This window comes from Pituophis catenifer, unplaced genomic scaffold, assembly GCF_029215685.1.
Source record: "Pituophis catenifer annectens isolate HBS135680 unplaced genomic scaffold, rPitCat1.0.hap2 SCAF_5, whole genome shotgun sequence".
In the NCBI taxonomy this organism is placed as follows: Eukaryota; Metazoa; Chordata; class Lepidosauria; order Squamata; family Colubridae; genus Pituophis; species Pituophis catenifer.
This window is the reverse complement of record NW_027256885.1, coordinates 53344147-53361288: the sequence shown is the minus strand read 5'-3', so window position 1 is coordinate 53361288 and position 17142 is coordinate 53344147.

Sequence of the window (17142 nt, the reverse complement as noted above, 5' to 3'; positions counted from 1 at the left end):
GGCAAACCATTTATAAAGGTAACATTCCCAATGACCCTTTTGTCTCGAGTGACATGACCTCCCCCTTTGCGAAACAATACCTCCACCCTGCCATCATCACATAGCTTGGTTATGCTTAACAGGTTATTGGCTATAGAGGGAGCGTGTAATACACCTTCGACATTGCCCAGCCCTGGTACAGAGACAGTGCCCTCCCCAACAACCAAAGCATTGTTACCATTTGCAACCTTAACAGAGGAGTTAATTCTCCTTAACCTCTTAAAGCCTTGCCTCAAGTTAGCAATGTGAGATGAAGCCCCAGAGTCCAGTAACCAGAGTCCAGTAGGGCCATCAGCCTTTGTGGCGGGGGTGAGGTAACTAGTATACACAGAATTGCCCTTAGCACCACCTTTGCCCCCGCCAGGCCCCCTTCTCTGCCCCCTGCCCCTTCCTTGATTGGAGCCATGCTTAGGTCCTTGCTGGTAATGGGGGCAGTCCTTCTTCAGATGCTCCTCAGAGCCACAGATGAAACACTTCGGTAGAGCATTAACCTGCTCTGAACTCTGGTGCCTTCTGTTGATGTGATGAGTTGTGGCCCTGGTGTACTCTCCCGCATCTCTATGCCTCCTGTCTTCCTCATTGAGCCTCCCTGTGAGGTAGGACAGAGTCATGGCTTCCTTTCTGGTTTCCTCTAGTGAGACAATAAAATTGCCCCAACTTTTGTCCAGGGATGCCAGAATGACAGCGATCGTGTTGGCCTCAGTCATGGGGTAGTCCCTGAGCACCAGCTCTGCCCTGAGTGCCTTCAACTTTCCCAGGTGCTCAGCCATGCTAGCCCCAAATTTTATCTTGGTGTTATAGAACTCTGTTGTTAGTCTTGTGGTGGAGCCCAAGCTATCACTATTAAATAGGCTATATAACAACCCCCAAATTTCACCAGCTGTGAGCCCATCTGGAATGCTAGGGTACAATCTAGCATCCAGTGAGCTCAGTAGAGTGGTATAGGCTCTCCTGTGGTACCACTCTTCTTGAGGTCCCCAAGGGAAAGGTGGGGGGTCTAAAACCATTTCTAGGGTCCCCTCTTTTAAGAGACATACCTGTATCTCTTTACTCCATATGTTAAAATTTTCCCCTCCCAGATGTAATTTTTCAAAATTATTTGGGAGAACAGACACAGCTGGGGCAGAAAATGCTGATGTATTTTGCTGTCCTTGGTATCTCTTCTTAGGTTCCATTGAAGTAAATGGGAGAGGGATCCCTCTGCTGGCCGGTATAGGTATTTTTCTCTGATTATTTTTCTCCTTTTCAGATGGAGCCAACTGAGCATGCTCAGAACTCATTCCAGCCCAGGAGCTGACGGGAGCGGACCTCTTCCCTCTGTGCTTCAGGGCCAGGCCTGGGCCCAGGCATGTGGGGCTCTGAAGAGTCTTCTGGAAGCCCCCCTGGTACTGGAACACTTACCAGGGGGCGAAGGCTGCAGGATGGGGCCAGAAAAGCCCGAAAATGCTGAGGATCGCCTGGAGGGGCCCACTGCTGGTCCTGAAGACTCCGGAGGAGCCATCCATCTTGGGAGGTGGGAGGCTCGGCTGGAGGCCCCCTGAAGTCATCCAGGTGAGTCCTCCGTTGCCTCGGTGGGGGTGTTGGGAAGGCTGGAGCCCCCAGGGGTTCTTCTGGGGCTCTCTGGAGGCCTGGGTCCTGGCTGGGGGGCTCCGGACTGGACGACCCCCCCTCGCTGGTCCCCTGGGGGTGTTGAGGGAGGCTGGCTGCCCCCGAGGTTGAGGCCTTGGTCATCGTGGCCTCCAGGGCTGCGACCAAGACTTGGATTGCAGCCCTGATGCCTGCTGCAGCAGGAGTGACTGGGCAGACTTCGAGGCTTGCCTGTGGGGGGGGGGGCGAGCAGTTTGCATGCTGCTTTGGCTGGCTGCCATCCATTGCTGGGCCTCGTGGCCTAGCTGAGGCCTACCAAGCCTCACTGGAGTAGGTGGCCTGGGGGCCGCCATGTTGCTTCCGGTTGGCCCCGGAAGCTGCAGGTCACGATTTGGTGGGAATTTTCTCACCAAAAGCTCCGGGGCCCCGGGGGCCCCCAGGGTGGCCGGCGCCATGTTGGGGAGCCTCCTGGGTGCTGGGGAAGGACTTACCCGGTGTCCAGAGGCCCCCTGCGCTGGTGTCCCACGTGGCTGGGCTCCTGGCGTCCCTCGGGTTGCTAGGAGCGATCGTAGCAGCTCTCTGCATTCCTCACCAGTGAGCTGGTCTACGCTGGCGGTGGCCTGGTCCCTGGCCGCATCCCTGGTGTCCTGGCAGTCCTGGGTGGACTGCTGGCCTTCCATGCCTTCCTCTGTGGCTTGCAGCTGCAAGGAAGCATGCGAAGGGGTCCCTTGCATTCCGCTGGGTCCTCTGGGGGCATAGAGATCATCTGTACCCTACTCTGGATCGAAGCTTGCATCAGGGACTGGATGCAGGGCTGCCAACCTTGCTTGGAGACTCCTGGTCATGACCGGGGAAGTCCTGCCATCCATCTCTTGGGGGTTCTTGCTGGAACCTCCTGGCATCTTGCTTCTGCTGGCTTGGAAGCGTTGCCTCAAACCATCCTCGGCTACCACTTTGTGAGGGATTTCACGAAGAATGATGGTTCGTTGAGGGCGCTTCCAAGAAAAGGTCAGCACACAAGGATGCAATCAAATTAAGTCTTTATTTAGAAGTAAAAGTAGAGTAAAATAAGGTCTCAGGCATGGAGGCATCCATGCCTGGATTGAGCCCATGGGTCAGTCCCATAGGAGACTAGAACAGGAGCAGGCAAAAGGGAAAGGGTAAAAAGGGGCAAAAAAAAAAAGGGGGAGAGCAGCCCCTGTGCAGGGGTTCTTATAGGGGCCCCTGGCCCCTCCCTTACAAGGTGTGTGAGGTGGCCGGAGGGCCATTAACTTTCCCCAATGGGGCTGCAGGGGCCAGAGCCCCTTGACCCACCAGTGGGATCAAAGGTGCCTCTTTGCCCCCATCTGGTGGCCTTTGAAGAGACTGCCATGGCTGGCACAAAACACCTAACAATAATTGTACATTTATATTATAACATTCTTTCTCCCCCCATCTGCGGGGGGGGGACGGACGCCTGTCACCTTTGGAAGTCATATTAGGCCGGAAGCTTCAATGCTGCCACCTTCTCATGTATGGGAAAGTAGGAGGGGGGATTAAGGAGAGGGGTTGTTAGTAGACATAATAGCATTCTTCCTGTCGGTCAAGGTCAGGGCGATCCAGCATCTGGAGAAGGAGTGGTCAGGAGGCTGGGTCAAGATAGAACGGACGTTGATTGGAGCATGTGATCGACTGGGGAGAAAGGGGATGGTTTGGGGGGTTTTGACTTACTGAAGGAAAACCCGGGCTTTTCAGATTCGGGTTTTCCCAGATGTGCCAGTTTGCCTATTCTAGTAAAGAGAACTTTGGAAAATGCTTGCTTCCGCGTCTTTACTTGGAGTTGGGATTTTTCTGGAACGCTGACATCATTGATATTCTTTCTTCTAATGCTTTTTAAAAAATTTTCTGGTATTTTAGGAGTCATTGCTTTTTCCAAATATTGTTCTATTTTCCCTTCTGATATCTGCTCTTGTTGATATAATTTCTTATAATAATCCTCAATTATTTTTTTCTTTTCCTCATTTCGGTGACATATCTTTCCATCTTGATCTAATAATTGAGTTATCAATTTCCTTTCTTTTTCCTTCTTCATCTTTATGCCAACCATCTTCCTGGTTTATTTGCATTTTCAAAGAAATTTTGCTTTGTTGATTTTATTTTCCTTGCCAGGTCTTCATTCTCTATTAAATTCAATTTATGTTTTTTCAAGTCCATTAGATTTTTAGCTTTTTTGTCTTGTGGGGTTTTTTGCAATTCTTTTTCTAATTTCTTATACTCCTCCTCCAATTTCTTTTGAGTTTGTCTATTCTGTTTGTTTCTTTTTCCTGCATAAGTCATTGCCAAGCCCCTTATATATGCTTTACTGGTATCTCATACGTTTTGCAATGATGTATCTTCTTTTCTGTTTTCTTTAAAGAAAAAAGTCAATTCTTTTTTCATATATTGTATAAAGTCTTTCTCATTTAATAAGCTTTAATTTAATGTCCACCTCATTCTTTTTCTTTGTCCTTTCCATATCAACATTATTGGATTGTGATCTGCCCATATATTTGCTTCTATATCAATCTTGTTTATCTTAGATATTAAATCTGTTGACATCCACATCATATCTATTCTTGACCATGACATATGCCTATTTGAATAAAATGTGTATTGTTTTTCCTTTAGATTTCTTTTTCTCCAAGCATCTTGTAAGCTTAATTCATCTACCATTTTATGAAATGCTTTTGGAAGTGTCTTTCTTGGTTTTTTATTCACTTTTGTTAGATTCATAGTCTAGCTCGTTATCAACAATCGCATTAAAGTCTCCTATTATGCAAATATCTTCATATTCATATTCTAGTATTTTCCTGTGTAGTTTTGCATAAAATTCTTCTTGATTTTCATTTGGAGCATATATGCCCACAAGTAGTATTTTTTTGTGACTCATTACAATTTCTACCATTAATACTCTTCCTTCCTCATCCTCAAATATTTGTTTGGATTGAATTGTCTGTTTGATGTAAAATATTACTCCTCTTTTGCTTTGACAAGCCAGTGTTGTATACAATGTCCCCAATTTTATTTGCTCCAAAAAAAATTTATGTTGCTTTCTAATATGAACTTCTTGTAAGCATATAATTTCTAATTTTAACTTCTCTAATTTATTGAATATTTTCCTTCTTTTTATTGCCGAGTTTAGTCCATTTATGTTCAAAGATATTATTTTTGAGAGTGTGAATCATGATAAAGATATTATTTTTAAAGATAAAAGATATTTTATCTTTTAAAAATAAAAGATAAAAGTAAAGATATTATTTTTGAGAGTGAATCATGTGACTGCAGGGAGGAAAGTTCTCCAGCTCTCCTCATGGGTAAATCTGCTTGTTTTTGGGGGAAGGGGAGTGTCTGTTTGAGAGAGTGAATCATGTGACTGCAGGGAGGAAGGTGCTCCAGTTCACCTCATGAATGAATCTGCTTGTTTCTAGGGGGAGGGGAGAGTGGCTGTTTGATTGAGTGTAAGTGGGAAGTCTTGTTAGCTGTGTGCGTGGGAAAAACCAGTTAGATGGTGTCCATCAGAGCAAATAGCAACTGCACATGCCCCAACATGGCGGTGCCAACCTGAGTCGCTGTCGGGATGGGCAGCGTTTTTGGTGTTTCGGGGTCTCCTGAGGCTGCCAGGACCATCGGCAGCCCCACCCCCGCTTGGGAGAGTTCCTCCTCAACCCGTTGAGGGCTTTTTGCCCTCCGGAACGTCTGAGGTGAGGAGAAGCGAAAGAAGAACGCCGCGGGAGGCCGCAGGACGCCGCGAGGCACTGCGGGAGGAGGACTAGGGAGGCCGGCCTGCAGCGATGCCGGCTTCTTCCCCTCTCGCTGGGCGGCGGCTGTCAGAACGGCGGTGACGACATGGCAGTACCGACGGTGACGACGGTGGACTTTGAGGGTGGTCTGGCACTGGCGGTGGAGTTGCGGAGTTGCGGCGGCAATGGCGGCCGCAGTGCAGCGTTTGGGAGGGGATGATGGCTGGATGAAGATGGCTGCGAAACGGGTGAGGTGGATGTTGCTGGACGCTGGCGGAGAGGCGAAATGGAGGCTGCCAATGGAGGCATGGCTGACACGATGATAGGGGGTGGATGGAAAGACCTGGGGTTGGAGAGTCCGGTGGATGGCTCTGGTATTGGGCCTCCATGGGTGGCCTCTCCTTCCCCCACCCCCCTCTTTCTGGCCCTGTTGTCAGCCTGGGGGTCAGCCTTCCCCCCCCTCAGCCTTCCCCCCCTTGTGTACATCTATCCTCCTGTGGAACTGCTGTGCTGCTTTCATCTGTACCCCGCTTCAAATTGAATTATTTTCATTGAAACTCCCTGGCAGATGGGGACTTGGACAGTACTGTGTGGACCCTGAGGGAGTTGGCTGTTATGAACCATCTATCACCAGAGGAGATTATACCAGCAAATTCCCTGCTTTTGGACATCTGGCCAGCCACCGTGAGAGGGTGGCCGGGAAACTTTTTTCCCTCTGAGTGACTGTATTAACCGACTCCTTCCACTGCTGTGAGAGAGCAGTGGAGCCTGGGCTGCTACTTATATGCAGACTTTCTGTCCTAGGACTCTGTTGGACCCTACCAAACTGCTTTCCCATCCTGGTCTTATTGGATGTACTCGGCGGCGGAGCTATGTGCACTGCGAGACTCCCCCCTCTCGCAGGTTTGGCCCTCCACTCTATCGAGGGCCTACCTTGATGACGAGTGTTGGAACCCCGAGAGGTGGCATGGTGCGAGAAGGGGGTTGAGGGGCTTTTTGACTAAGATTTTAGATAGTATTTTAAGGGGTTCTGGGAGGGATAATTTACGGGGGGTTGGGACTAGCCCGGCGAGGGACGGCGTTACAGGGGATGTGGGATCCGGGATTAAGGAGGGGGCCAGTGTCCACACTGTGGAGGGTTGTTCCATCGGTACTGTGGTTGGGAGGGGCAGATATGGCGGGAGCAGGGGGCCACATCATGTTCGGGGAGTGCGCACTCGCTATCTCCAAGCAATTGCGCACTCCGGCCCCCAAGGCTCCTCTTGTTCCCTGGGTAGTCCAGATCCTCAGGGCCTGGGTTTTTGGTTGATGTTGTGCAACGCCAGGTCCGTGGTAAATAAAGCTCCCCTCATTTGCGATCTCATACAGGAGGGGGGTGCGGACCTGGCGGGTGTTACAGAGACCTGGTTGGGACAGGAGGGGGGGTCCCCCTCATTGAACTGTTTCCACCAGGTTTCTGTGCATTCCATCGGCCGAGGGCTCAGGGTAGGGGCGGTGGGGGTGGCGGTTATTATTAAAGAAGATCTGAGTCCGACGGAGGCCACTATTCCTCAGATAGCCGGATGTGAGTCCCTCCTTGTGAAGTGGGGTCGTGGGGTTCAGATGGGCCTGCTGACTGCGTACCTGGCTCCCTTCCATGTAGCAGCGGCCCTGCCCGAGCTGCTCGATGTGATAGCCGGGGTGGCGGTGGATACCCCCAGACTTATGGTCATGGGGGATTTTAACCTGCCGTCTGTCGGCGAGACGTCGGAAGCGGCTCGGGAGTTCATGGCTTCCATGACGGCTATGGACCTGACCCAGGTAGTTCATGGCCCGATGCACACAGGGGGACACACTCTGGACTTGATTTTCGTCTCAGGTCAGTGGCTGAATGATCTAGATATAGGGGATGTAGTCATTGAACCCTTGTCATGGTCTGATCATTCGCTCCTCCGACTGGACTTCTGTACCGCTGCCCCCCACCACAGGGAGGCGGAACCGGTTAGGTGGTTCCGCCCCAGGCGCCTGATGGATCCTGATGGATTCCAGAGGGAGCTTGGGCCATTTCCTGAGGTTCTGGCTCACGATTCGGCCGAGGACCTGGTAGCCACCTGGGATAGGGTGGCTGCGGAGCCTTGGATCGCGTCGTGCCTTTGCGGCCTCTGACCCGGTGCCGATCCCGTGTGGCTCCCTGGTTCTCTGAGGAGCTCAGGGAAATGAAGCACCGGAAAAGACACCTAGAGAGCGGTTGGAGAGCCAGCCGATCCAAATCCGACCGGACACTGGTGAGGTCTTATATTAAGACCTACCTAGTGGTGATAAAAGCGGCAAAATCGACCATGGTATCATGCTGCGCCGACTGGAGGGGTTGGGGATAGGGGGCACCGTGTTGCAGTGGTTCTCCTCCTTCCTCTCCGACCGGTCGCAGTTCGTGTTGACAGGGGGACAGAGATCGACCTCGAGGTGCCTTGTGTGTGGGGTGCCGCAAGGGTTGGTTCTCTCGCCCCTTCTGTTCAACATTTATGTGAAGCCGCTGGGTGAGATCATCCGTGGTTTTGGGGTGAAGTGTGATCTGTACGCTGATGATACTCAGCTGTACATGTCCACCCCAGACCACCCCAACGATGCCCTTGACGTGATGTCCCGGTGCCTGGAGGCCGTGCGGATCTGGATGGGGAGAAACAGGCTCAGGCTCAACCCATCCAAGACCGAGTGGCTGTGGCTTCCGGCATCCCGATATAGTCAGTTGGTACCATCGCTGACTTTTGGGGGCGAGTCATTGGCCCCCACAAAGAGGGCTCGCAACTTGGGTGTCCTCCTGGATACACGGCTGTCTTTGGAAGAGCATATGACGGCTGTGGCCAGGGGGGCTTTTTATCAGGTTCGCCTGATTCACCAGTTGCGTCCCTTTCTGGATCGGGATGCCTTACACATGGTCACTCATGCCCTCGTCACGTCCCGCTTGGACTACTGTAATGCTCTCTACATGGGGCTCCCCTTGAGGAGCACCCGGAGGCTCCAACTGGTCCAGAATGCGGCCGCGCGGGTGGTGATGGGGGCGACTTGGCACTCCCATGTAACACCTCTTCTGCGCGAGCTGCACTGGCTCCCAGTGGTCTTCTGGGTGCGCTTCAAGGTATTGGTTACCACCTTTAGAGCGCTCCATGGCTTAGGACCCGGGTATTTACGAGACCACCTTCTGCCGCCAGTAGCCTCCCACTGACCAGTACACTCCCACAGAGAGGGTCTCCTCAGGGTGCCGTCGGCCAAACAATGTCGGCTGGTGGCCCCCAGGGGGAGAGCCTTCTCTGTGGGGGCACCTACCCTCTGGAGTGAGTTGCCCCCGGAGATACGGCAGATCCCGGATCTTGCGCACTTTCCGCGGTGCCTTAAAGACGTTTTTGTTTCATCAAGCCGGGCTGACCTGACCTAACTTTTTAAATTGTTTTAATTTTAAATTGTTAAATTATGGGTTTTAATATAGGGGTGTTTTAACTGTGGGCCAAATTAATTTAATCGGATTTTAATATTGTTTTAATTTTTGTATTTTCTGTATTTTATCTGCTGGCTGTTCACCTCCCCGAGTCCTTTGGGAGAAGGGCGGTATACAAATATAATAAACATAAACATCAGCCTTGGAAGGCAACTCATGTAGGAGAAGGAAAACTCCAATCTCAAACCTCCACTGCCTTGTGGCCATACCCATCTATGGGAAAGTCTTCAGGAGTCAACCTCAAGGCAAAACCTGGAGCAGGAGTCCTGGAGTGAGGAGGAGTGCTAGAGGAGTAATACCTCTCTAAAAAAAACCTTGGTCCAGCTGGCCCGGCTGGTAGCACCTGGTAAGGGCCCCTTTCCAGGGTTACAGGAGAAGATGGTCAACTGTTTTGAAGGCAGAAGAGGGATTTATGCCCCAACGGCAGATAAAACGGCAGAACCATCTTCTAGGAGAAAGGAAACTCTGATTACAAACCTCCACTGCCTTGTGGCTATATCTACTACTGGAAAAGGCTTCAGGAGTCAACCTCGAGGCAAAATTCGGAGCCAGAGTCCCGGAAGCAGTTCGTGACTGTGTATAATCACGTTCTGGTAACTCTTGCGATGCAGCTGGAACTAATCGTATCGGCTTTGCCATTCCATTGGACTATTTCAGTGATGTGGAGAGGGGGGATCTGCTGCTTGGGTAACAGTCTATCCTCCATATTAATCTACCCAGGCCTCGTGCTCTGGAGAGGACACTCCAGCTTTGCATACAGCATTGAAACAACACGGGAAGTGGCAGTTACCAGTTATAAGTCTTTGCTTGATTGGCATAGAGCATGACGCCAGGGGCCACTTTTGTCAGTGGGAGAGGTCGTTGTACCTCATTGGGCAGCTACAGCCCACCTTAAGCTGGGCATCCCCCAGCCAGTAAGGTACTGCCCCGCCACGGTCTGTTAACCTCACAGGGTGCGTGGGGTTTAGGGTCAAAGCTGACAAGCAGATCAATAACTTTGCACCATGCAACAAACATAAGAAAACTTTAGCCCTAAAGTTGGGCACCTGGAATGTTCGGACAATGACCCCCGGCCTTTCTGACGATTTACAAGAGATAGATGACGTACGTAAGACAGCTGCCATTGACATGGAGTTGAGCAGACTGCAGATGAACATAATTGCCCTTCAAGAGACAAGACTGTTAGACTCGGGATCTATTAAGGAGAAAAACGTCTCGTTCTTCTGGCAGGGAAAACCATCAAATGAGTCTAGGGAATATGGGGTTGGCTTCGCGGTCAGAAACACCCTACTAGGATCCATTATTCCACCTGCTGCAGGAAGTGAAAGAATTCTGTCCTTGAAGCTCCACTCATCAGCAGGGCTGGTTACTCTTATTAGTCCATATGCTCCGACATTATCATCTTCAGTAGAATCCAAAGACAAATTCTACGACGATCTGGCTGCTACTATCAAGAAAATCCCTGAGAAAGAACCACTGCTTATCCTTGGTGATTTTAATGCCAGAGTTGGAGCTGATTATAGTTCTTGGCCCACTTGTTTAGGTCAGTTCGGCGTCGGAAAGATGAACAAAAACGGCTAACGACTGCTGGAGTTTTGCTGCTACTATGGTCTTTGCGTTAGCAACACATACTTTAAAACAAAGCCTCAACACAGAGTCTCTTGGAGACATCCAAGATCGAAGCATTGGCACCAGCTCAACTTGATTCTTACCAGGCGCTCCAACCTCCCCAATATTACAATCACACGCAGCTATCAGGGTGCTGATTGCGATACAGACCACTCCTTGGTGTGCAGCAGAATAAAACTGCAAACAAAGAGTTTGCATCACTCGAAGAAGGAAGGAAGACCACGAATTGACATCAACAAGACCCACAATCGGAACTTCTGGTGGCACCGCAGGCGCTGGCAGATGTTCCTTTCGGATCGTCAGCCCCGCGATCTCATAAAAACCGCTAAGATAGCGCAAATCAGGTGTCTAGTGGTGTGGAAACCTTCCCCTCGGGAGAAGAGGGGAAGGCGAGCAGCCGGACGAAGGTAGAGCTCCCCAAAAGCCCTAGGAATAATTCTGGGGCTTGAAGGGTGAGAGCTCCCTGGTAGCCCGACAGAGCTCCGGATCCGGGACTTTTCTGCTTCCAAGCAGAACAAGACGCCGCGACCACCCCTGCAATCAACATTCAGTTTTAAATTAATCCCAAAGCAGGCAGAACAAAAACAGGAGTCCTAGTAACTGCAAGTACTGAACTTTAACTCTGTATCCATATTTCTTCCTTCTAAGATCATTTTTTTAAAAAAGGAAAGGAAAAATGGCGCCTGAACTGTAACAGGGCGTGGAAAAGTGAAAGTTATAGTGAAAGTGATTGTTAACATTGTTAGCGCTCTTAAGGCTGTTCAAGATTATTGGATTCTATATTAAAGAAAGAAAGATTTAAAGTGGAAAGATTACAGCATGGACTTTAAATAAATTACAATATTTACAAAAGATTTAAAAACAATTGGACTTACTGATTTGGTTGCTGCAAGAAGTATAAATTGAAAGTTAAAAATGTCTTCTAAGCAAACAAAACCCGGCTCTTTTAAAAGTGCCGGAGGATCACCAGCACAACCACCTAAACTAAAATCTTTGTCTACTCCAAATCCACAAATATTGACTTTGGAAGCTCTACAAGAGTCTTTACAGGAGGCCTTTGAGCAGCAAACCTCTGTTTTAGAGGGAAAAATTAAGGGAGTGTCTGATGAGATGGCTGAAATTAAGGAGGTTATCCAAACTCGGAATAAGGAAATAAGAGAAGATATTGTAATGGCATTTCAGGGTCTGGCAAAACACATTGAATTGTTGGATGAAAGGGTAGAAGAAATTAATCAGTCTAATGTGAACTTGGAAAATAAAATGGATGAAGTTCAGATCAAGATGGATAGGGTAGACGATGAAGTGGTGATGTTACAATATAGAGCGATGGAGTTTGCCCTGAGAGTAAGAGGTTTGAGAGAGCACAATCGAGAGAATTTGAGAGAGATCTTTGCAGAGGCTTTTGCAAAGATAACTGGAGAGCAACAAGCAGATCTTTCATTGCAAATTGACAAAATATATCGCGTTAATTCCTGGTTTGCCAGACAGAAACAATTGCCAAGAGATATTGTGATTTATTTTACAACGAGGAGGATCCGAAATGAAATTTTACAAGCCTTCTATAAAAATAAACTCCAACTGGCAGGACAAGAGGTTTTAGTACTGAAAGAAATCCCTCCAAAAATGTTGAGAAGCAGAAAAGAGTTTGCTTTTTTGGTGGATGAACTTAGAAATCGACAGATCCAGTTTAGATGGGATGTTCCAGCTGGACTAGTGGTGAATTACTTGGGAGAAAGGTATCGTTTTAACACAATTTGGAAGGCAAAAGATTTTTATACTAATGTATTAAAGGCTGGATGCCTATCACCTCCGGAAATGAGGAGAAGAAAAGAAGAGCTGGCAATACAGGGACAGAAGGAAGGTAAACAGCCACAAGCTGAAGGAGAGATTTTGCTTATTGAAGAAGATTTATTGCAACTTTTTGGTACTGCTCAACCTTTGGAATTAGTAGAAAAAAGAGAAGAACCAAAAGATCAAAGACAGACACGAGCTGTAGCCAAACGAAGAGAACAAGACCTAAAGATACAGCAAACCCAAATGAAAGTTCAAGAAACTACAAAAACAGAAGCAGTGGGAGGAGCAAGGCCGAAGAGAAAGGTGCAGGAGGATTTCCAGCTGGCGCTCCAGAAGCTTCAAGGTGCCAAGAATGGCAATTAAATTTTTGACCTGGAATGTTAATGGCTTAAATTCACCGCAAAAGAGGAAGAAAATATTTCACTATTTGAAACAGTTTAAAAATGATGTAATTTGTCTACAAGAAACACATATTAGAGTGACAGATCAAAAATATTTGATAAATTCAAGATTGGGAACACATTTTGTTGCATCTGCTCCAGAGAAGAAAAACGGTATAGTTATATACCTAAAGACAGCTTTAACAGCCAAACTAATTGAGGCAGATGTTCAAGGAAGATACATCGCAATTGAACTTTTAATTGAAGGGAAGAAAACACTCTTAATTGGAGTATATGCACCCAATCAACAGCAAGAAAAATTTTATAAGCTTTTGCACACCAAAATAATACAATGGGATTACAAATCGTGTATATTAATGGGTGATTGGAATGGAGTATTGGATACTCAAAAGGACAAAAAAGGATTATTTCAAAATACCCAAAATCGTGCTAGAATGCCTAAATCTTTTTTTGATATGATGGATGATATGGAGCTGAGAGATATCTGGAGAGAACGAAATGTTGAAGAAAAGGACTTTACTTTTTTTTCTGATAGACTTCAATCTTTTTCCAGGATTGATTTTATATTAATCACTAATGATTTTTTTTCTAGGGTGAATAAGACGAAGATATGTTCAAGAACTTTAACTGATCATAGCCCGGTGTGGATGGAATTGGAGCATGAAAAAGAAGCTAGAAGGTCTTGGAGGATAAATGAAAATTTGTTTAGATATGAGGAAAATGTGAAAGAATGTAAAAAACAAATGAAAGAATTTTTTGTTATGAATATGCACAAGGGTACACCTATGGAAATGGTTTGGGATGCAAGTAAAGCATATATGAGAGGAATTTTAATACATTTGAATAATAAATATAGACGTAGACAAGAAAAGAAACGGAGGGATTTAGAAGAGGAAATAAAAAAGAAAGAGCAGGAACTTATATTGAATCCAACAGATAAGAAAATAAAGGAAACAATAAATTTGTTGCGAGGGCAGTTTAATATGCTGACGGCAGACCAAGTGGCAACTAATTTACAATATGCTAAACATAATACTTTCTGTAATGCGAATAAACCAGGTAGATGGTTAGCTTATTTGTTAAGGAAAAAACAAAAGCTACGTACTATAGAAAAAATAGAATACAAAGGTAAAGGGGTATATCAACAAAATATGATTAAAAAAGCTTTTTTAGAATTTTATACAAAGTTATATGCTAGTGATACAATTCAAGGTAAAGACATAGATAGATATTTACAGGAGGAGAATATTCCTGTAGTTACACCAGAGCAAAGGGAAGGATTGAACCAACCAATAACTTCGGAGGAAATTATTTTAGCAATTAAACAGTTAAAAGGGGGTAAAGCTCCAGGCACAGATGGACTGACAGCTGTTTATTATAAAAATTTGCAGTTAGAAATGGTGGAACCGCTTAAGGAACTATTTAGCAAAATTCAAGCTGGAGGAGATGTACCCCCATCCTGGAGAACAGCTTTTATTTCATTGATCCCAAAGGAGGATCAAGATCATAGTCAACCCAAAAATTATAGGCCAATATCGCTTTTAAATACTGATTATAAGATTTTTGCTAAAATATTAGCAAATAGGCTAATGATAATTATGCAACAAATGATTCATAATGATCAATCTGGATTTATAAGTGGGAGACAAATGAAATGTAATGTAAGACAAATTGTAAACTTATTGGAATATTTGGAAAGAAACAACCAAGTCCCTGCAGCGCTTATTTTTTTGGATGCGGAGAAGGCATTTGATCGATTTAATTGGCAATTTTTATTGAAAATAATAGAAAAGATGCAGTTTGGAGAGTATTTTACACAATCTATTAGGGCAATATACCAGAGACAAACAGCACAAATAATAATTAATGGTGGTTTAACAGAAACTTTTAAAATTGAAAAAGGAACAAGACAGGGATGTCCTTTGTCACCATTATTGTTTATTTTAACTCTGGAACTTTTATTGAATAAAATACGAGGGTCAAATAAAATAAAGGGAATTAAAATTAGACCTCATGATTATAGACTAAGAGCATTCACAGATGACTTGGTTGTCACTTTAACTCAACCAGTACAATCAGTTATAGGTTAAATGGACATAATTAGCCAATATGGACAAGTGTCTGGATTCAAAATAAACAAACAAAAAACAAAGATAACTAAAAATATGACTGTAAAGCAAAAAGAAGAACTAGAAAGATTAACAGGATTTGAAATAGTAAAAAAGGTTAAATATTTAGGGGTATATATTACAGCTTCAAATGTGAAATTATATAAAAATAATTATGAATTGTTATGGCAAAAAATACAGAAAGAGATGGAGAATTGGGGAAAATTACAATTATCTTTGTTGGGAAGAATAGCAGCAATAAAAATGAATGTTTTACCCAGGTTTTCATTTTTGTTCCAAATGATACCAATACTCAAGAAAGATGTAAATTTGAGGGAATGGCAGAAGGGTATTAATAATTTTGTTTGGGCAGGGAGAAGACCGAGAATAAAGTTAAAAATAATGCAAGATATACGTGAAAGAGGAGGTCTTAAAATGCCTAATTTAAGATTATACTATGAAGCAGCTGTCCTATCAATAATCAGTGACTGGATTAATTCAACAGAAGAAAGAATATTGAATATTGAAGGATATGATTTGTTATATGGTTGGCATGCTTATTTATTATATGATAAGAAGGTGGATAAGACCTTTAAAAGCCATATACTAAGGAATGCCTTGGACTTCCGCCGGTGACGTCAACGTGTTAGGGACGAAAGGAACGGTGCTCCGTTTCCAAAGCCCCTAATATCCTCGCTGCGGGCGCTGATTTCGGCGCTACCGACCCCGTAGAGGTCGGTAGAAGAAGGGGAAATTTCTGAGGACCTCGGGGAGGGCGGCAATCCCCCCGAAGGTTCAGGATAACTCCTCTAACTCGGAACGAGGAAGAACCAGCCACCCGGCTGGCCAGAAACGCTGACAGCTGTTAAGAGGGAAGCGAAGATTGAAAAAGAAAAGCATCGGTGAAAACAGAAGTGAGGATTAAAGATTGAAAAGGTATATCTGTATTTTTTTTTTATTGCAAAAGTTTTACAATTACATTTTCACCCCTTTTCCCCCCCACCACCCCCCACCCCAAACTTCCCAACCTCCCTAACCCTCCCCTCCCCCCAGACTTCCCTATATTATACTCATATCTGGTAAAAAAATAAAAAAAACCCTTAATATAAAACTTGTGTAAAAACTTGAACCCCTCCCTCCCCTTTATAATTTTTCTTTTTACCCTCATTACATTAAAATATTTCTAATACATTATTTTCAAATAAAAGCTATTTGATACTTTCTAGTTTGATATTTGTTCTGAACATATTCTATCCACTTTTTCCGTTCCCATTCATAAGTCTCTTGTGAACAATCTTTTAAGTATGCTGAAATCTTCGCCATCTCTGCAAAACTGGCCATCTTCAAAGTCCATTCCTCAATAGTGGGCAAGGCTTCATTTTTCCAATATTTACCTATCAACAATCTTGCTGCTGTTATCATATACAATATCAGTTTTGTCTCACCCAATGTAAAACCCTTAACTATACCCAATAAAAACAATTGTGGAGAGAATTGAATTTTTTTCTTCAAAACATTCTGCATGACCCACCAAATTTTTATCCAAAAAGCCTTAACTTTCCTACAGGTCCACCAAACATGATAATACGTAGCATCCAAACATTCACATCTCCAACATTTTGGCTGAACATTAGGGTACATACATGACAACTTTTTGGGATCTAAATGCCATCTATAAAACATTTTATAGAAATTTTCCCTCAAATTCTGCGACTGTGTAAATTTAACATTCTGAACCCAAATTTTTTCCCATGTTTCCAACATCACTGGTTCTTCAAAATTTTGTGCCCACTTAATCATACAATCTTTAACTAATTCAGTTTCTGAATCCCTTTCTAACAAAACATTATAAAGCCTTTTGATATGCATTGGACCTTTCTCTTTTATATGTCTAACCAATTCTTCCTCGTGCAACATAATACCAATTTTTTGGTCCTCTTTCCATCTCAATTGTAATTGATTATATTGTAACCAAGTTAGATTAATCCCTTCGTCCAACAGTGTCTGCAATGTCTTCAGCTGCCATCTGCCCGCATCTGTAAAAAGAACCTCTTTGTATGAAAACCCCCCGAGTGACATTATATTTGTATTCCACAAAATATGACCAAGATCCAGCCATAACGGTATTTTATAATCCCATTTGAATCGGTGCTTCTTCCAAACTCTCATCAAAGAGTCTCTAAGTATATGGCTTTTAAATACTTTATCAACTTTGTCATCATAAAATAAGTAAGCATGCCATCCAAATTCAAGATCAAAACTTTCTGCATTCAATATTCCAGCCTTTTTCCTTCCAAACCAATCACTTGTTAAAGTTAAAGCTGCTGCATCATAATATAGCTGTAGGTTTGGAA